Raw genomic sequence first — 5,758 nt, forward strand, 5'->3', positions numbered from 1 at the left:
CATTGATGCTGAGGAATAATTTCAGGGACTGTCGTATGCAATGAACATCGTCGAGCACATAATATGGACTGAAAACTGAAGGAAGACGAAAGTAAAACAGGAGAAGCAACATTCGGGAGCACGAAGTAGATGAAGCGAAGGAATTCTGCTAGTTTGGATTGAAAACAACGTGTGACTGTCGAAGCAAAGAAGACACAAGAGGCACACTACCACAGGAAGAGAGGGTACTCATTAGTAAAAGATGTCTGATAGTATGGGAAACAGATAATTTGAGCAATAAGTTTCTAAGAATACTGTTACAGTGATTGCCTACATTACGCTTGTCCGTCCTCTACTAGAGTACTGCTGTGCGGTATGGGCTCCTTAACAGACAGGACTGAAAAGTCCAAAGAAGGGCAGCTCGTTTTGTACTATCGTGAAATAGGGGACAGAGTGTCACGGATATGATAAACGAGCTCGAAGTGGTAGTCATTAAAACAAAGGAGCTTTTCGTTGCGGTGATATTTCAAGAAATTTCTATCACCAACGCTCTCCTTTGAATTCGAAAATATTTTACTGTCGGTACTCTTCGTAGGGAGAAATGACCATCGTAATAAAATGAGAGAAATCGGAGCTGGTTCGGAGAGATTTAAGTGTTCACTATTCCACGTGCTGTGAGAGAGTGGTACGATAGAGAAATTGTGTGAACGTGGTGCGATGAACTCTCTGCACGGCACTTAAGTGTGAATTGCAGAGTCGTGATGTAGGTGTAGATATAGACTTGGAGCTCAGCGTTTAATGGAAGTGAATCGTTTGAGATGGAGTTCTAAATACTAGGTGAAGTGATAAGAGATTAAGTTCGTCACAGAACTGGTGATGAACGAAATTTGTGGAAAACGCTGAGAAGCACAAAGAGTGAAATGTTAGGACGCGTCATAAGACATGAGGGTGTAACATCCATGGTATAGAGGGTAGAAACTATAAGGAAATACTGACACTGTAAAATACTCGACAAATAATTCAGAATGTTTGGTGTTTGGCGCAGGAGAGTATGACGTCAACCCACACTACTGGCAATGAAAATCTCATCGTAAACGTCACTGTTTACTTTTAGCATGTTAGGGGATAATGTAACAGTAACGTTCTGTACCAGCTTTTGCGTTAAAGCGCGGTTAGCTGAATGTTTATAGCTCGTTGACCCAATATAACATTTTAATGACATATTCTACTTTATTCTACTTTTGACTATACTCCATCTCTGGCTCAACGACAAACACCCTAAACATGTCTGGGCCCATCACCATCTGTGCTGCTTGCACCACACCTCCAACACACAAAACAGTCCCTTCTAACACTTCAATAATTACACCAACGTCACACACTGGCATTCTAAGGTATTCGTAGATGCTAAATTTAGGTGTTCTTAACGAAATAAAAATATTCTATACATTTCATATGGAAAAATTCCGCACGACATGTGGCGCATAGATACAATCACGAGTACAGGAGAGTAGTCAATCAACCAAAAATTGAGTGTTTTAGAAAACTGCTCAAAGATATGAACTGAAAACATGTTTATAGAGCTCATGACATGAATGAAAAATATAACACATTCATGAACAATGTCAGTACCATGTTTGAAAAGTGTTTTCCTCTAAAAGTTACTCAAATTAAACAGAAGCCTTTAATAAAACCATGGATTACACAAGGAATAAAGATTTCCTGTAAGACATAAAGGAAAATGTATCTGTCGACCAAGAATAGCTCCAATGCTGATGATTTAGCTAAATATAAGGAATACTGCAAAATATTAAAAAAAAGTAATTTAGACATCTAAACAAATGCACTATGAGAAGAAGATAGCAATGTCAGGGCACAAAATAAAAACAATACGGGATATAGTGAAAGAGGAGACTGGTAGAACCAGAAAGGAACAGGAGCAAACAGCAGTAAAGGTAGATGACACATTAGTAACCGATGGGTATAGTGAGGCAAATCTATTTAACAACTACTTTATATGCATTACTGATAGAATGGGATTGTCAGGATCAGTAAAAAATGCCCTTGAATATCTGAAACTAGCCTTTACAAATAGCTTCAGATACATGAATATGTCACTCACTTCACCAAAAGAAATAACTTCCATAATAAAAAGAAAGCATAATAAAAAACAAAGCATTCTAGTGGTTACGAGGAAATATCAACAAAGTTAATTAAGGCATGTTCTTGTGAGTTTAGTACAATTCTAAGTTACTTGTGTAACTAGTCAATTATAACTGGAACATTTCCTGACTGGCTAAAATATGCAAATGTTAAGCCTCTATTCAAGTTAGGAATAAAGAGATACCATCAAACTACAGACCGATTTCACTTTTGCCAGCATTCTCAAAAATTTTCGAAAAAGTAATATACAGGCAGCTTCTCAGCCATCTGACCACAAATAACATATTATCAAGAACACAGTTTGGATTTCTGAAGGGTTCTGATATAGAGAAGGCTATTTACACTTACAGTGAAAATCTACTTAATTCATTAAATAACCAGTTACAAGCAGCAGGTATTTTCTGTGATTTGTCAAAGGCATTCGATTGTGCAAACCACAATATCCTTTTAAATAAATTAGAATTGTATGGTGTCACAGGCAGTGCAGCAAAATGGTTCAGGTCATACATCGCTAACAGGAAACAAAGGGTGTCTGTGCAAGGGACTTGTGAATTAAGTCACCAGTCATCATCAGAATGGGAAGAAATTACATGTGGTGTCCCACAAGGATCCATCTTAGGGCCATTGCTTTTTCTTGTGTACAATAATGATCTCTCATCAGTTACACTGCCAGAAGCAGAGTTCGTTTTGTTTGCAGATGACACAAGTATTGCAATAAATAGTATGTCAAGTGTAGTTCAAGAAAGATCTGCTAATGATATTTTCACGGATATTAATAAATGGTTTAAAGCCAACTCACTGACATTAAACGTCGAAAAGACTCACTATATGCAATTCAGAACCTGTAAGAGGTTTCCACCCACTATATGCATAAAGCATGAAGAAGAGCAGATAGAAGAGGTTGACAGTCTTAAATTCCTGGGATTACAACTTGATAATAAATTCAGTTGGGAGGAGCACACCACAGAACTGCAGAAACGCCTTAACAAATCTGTATTTGCAATTCGAGTGTTAGTAGACATAGGCGACATAAAAATGAAAAAGCTTGCATACTTTACCTACTTTCATTCCATAATGTCATAAGGTATAATATTTTGGAGTAACTCTTCAAGTCAAACAAAAGTTTTCAGAGCCCAAAAGCGTGTAATACGTATTATTTGTAGAGTAAATTCACGGACGTCCTGTAGAAACCTCTTCAAAGAACTGGGTACGCTAACTACTGCCTCTTAGTATATTTACTCCTTAATGAAATTTGTCCTAAATAATATATCTCTTTTTCCAACAAAGAACTCAGTTCATACATACAATACCAGGAAAAAAATGATCTGCACAAGGACTTAAAAGCACTTACTTTGGTTCAAAAAGGGGTCCACTACTCAGGAACACTCATCTTCAATAATTTGCCAGCAAACATAAAAAAATTAGTTACAAATAAAGATCATTTTAAAAGGAGCCTGAAAGACTTACTAGTGGCCAACTCCTTCTACTCCATATACGAATTTTTTAATAGAAACAAATGATGTATTGTTCATATTCATACTATTAGCAGTGTTATTTCAGCTAAAAAAAAAAGACATGTTCCACATCCACGAGGTTCTCCTCAGCACGGATCTATGGAACGAAAAACTAATCTAATCTAATCTCGCATTTCAGTGTGGCTCATGAATACAGAGCCATAGAGCGCAAGCTGACAATGCCGCATGGCGTTTGAATACATTGCCTGGGAGACATAAGGTACAATATAACAAAGAAGAAACACGAGTTAATGCTAGTGGCACGTGTATATCTTCTTTGCTATGATGTTGGTAACACCTATTTCTATAGGTTTGATGTTCATGGTTTTTGAGATATGTTGTATTTGAGATTTATACACGTTTTACCATTTTCTTCCGCCACCCCCCCCCCCCCAATCGCCATCTCTCTCAATCCGCTCCCCTTTCTACCCTCCCTCCAATCCCATGACACCCATTTCACCCTCTTCCCCCCCCCCCCCCCCCCCCATACACATACACACCGCCATGGTTCCTTTTGCTGTTGTTTCTATTTGCACTATTCACTGTTTTACGTATTTTGTTTTTACTACAGCAACTTTTTTTGATGGCAACTTATTATTTTTTGTGACTATATTTTAGTGCACTGGTGTACGCTTGGAGGAAGTATCATATGACAACAATCATCTCGTGCATGTAATCAATTATAATGTGTGTGATATTTTGTAGTTGACTGATGCCATTTGGCTATATTTTAATGTACCTCTACCGTAACATGTAATCCAATAACTCTGGATAGGTTTTGGATTTCTTAAGGAGATAAGATTGTAAAACATGTTTTCACTGTAAACTTGCATAGGTTGTCCATATCTCTTTCTGAAGAAGACGTTTTTATAAACGTTGAAGCCACAGTAAAGCGGTTATAATAAATCTTTCATTTTGCAACTGACTGGCTGATTTCTGTTCAACAAGAAGATAATCAGTATTTATTAACTGAGCGGAATATCTGTACAGAAAGAAGGAAACTTACGATGCTGGTGTAAGAAGACCAAACAGCTACGGTTATCAGTCTCGTGTTCATCCAGCCCGGTCCCTCCCAGTGGATCCGTTCTGTCTGCGTATAGAGTAAGTTTTTGAGGGTATTTTCGTTCTGTCGTTGGAAATACAAAAAAATGCGCGTTTTTTTTCACCAGACGGTTTTCACTTTACTGAGGTAAAGCATCATCGGTGGTATGTAATGTAGCTGTTTACATTTTGATTTGCTGTAAGGTTGAAAACCAGTTCATTAATAATATGTTGTCCTTTACTTACTGTGATTTCCGTTTGATTCCTCGCCTACATCGGGAAATTCCGTCTGCTAGCACATCGTTGGTGTTTTTCTTCTTTAGACACTATCAAATTTTTTGTACCTGCAACGACAGAACGAAAATACCCTCAAGAATTGTAAAGCAACTACAGACGAAATGGCCACACAAGTGAAGAGAGTAAATTCTGTTGCAAGTATGAGGAACTGTTTTAAAAAACGTCCTGGCAGATGAAAACTGTGTGCCGGACCGAGACTCGAACTCGGGACCTTTGCCTTTTGAGGGCAAGTGCTCTACCAACTGAGCTATCCAAGCACGACTCACGCCCTCTCCTCACAGCTTTAATCCTGCCAGTACCTCGTATCCTACCTTCCAAACTTTAAAGAAGCTCTCCTGCGAAACGTGCAGAACTAGCACTCCTGAAAGAAAGGATACTGCGGAGACATGGCTTAGCCACAGCCTGGGGGATGTTTCCAGAATGAGATTTTCACTCTGCAGCGGAGTGTGTGCTGATATGAAACTTCGCAGGAGAGCTTCTGTAAAGTTGGGAAGGTAGGAGACGGGGTACTGGCAGAAGTAAAGCTGAGAGGACGGGGCGTGAGTCGTGCTTGGGTAGCTCAGTTGGTAGAGCACTTGCGCGCAAAAAGCAAAGGTCCCGAGTTCGAGTCTCGGTCCGGCACACAGTTTTAATCTGTCAGGAAGTTTCATATCAGTGCACACTACGCTGCAGAGTGAAAATCTCATTCCGTTTTAAACGTTTGCGTTGCGTGCATCTGGGGCTGAAGATGGGAACCAACCCGGTATTCTTCTATTGGGGCATGG

The 5,758-nt window shown here is 39.0% G+C and overlaps 1 non-coding gene across 1 annotated transcript; it reads right to left on the reverse strand.

The window, feature by feature from the left end:
• Window positions 1-5,177: 5,177 nt before the first annotated feature.
• Trnal-caa (transfer RNA leucine (anticodon CAA)) lies at window positions 5,178-5,252 on the reverse strand. Its single transcript has one exon. It is a non-coding gene; the product is annotated as a tRNA-Leu (tRNA).
• Between the last annotated feature and the right edge of the window lie 506 nt (window positions 5,253-5,758).

Source organism: Schistocerca nitens, chromosome 1 (genome assembly GCF_023898315.1).
Source record: "Schistocerca nitens isolate TAMUIC-IGC-003100 chromosome 1, iqSchNite1.1, whole genome shotgun sequence".
NCBI lineage: Eukaryota > Metazoa > Arthropoda > Insecta > Orthoptera > Acrididae > Schistocerca > Schistocerca nitens.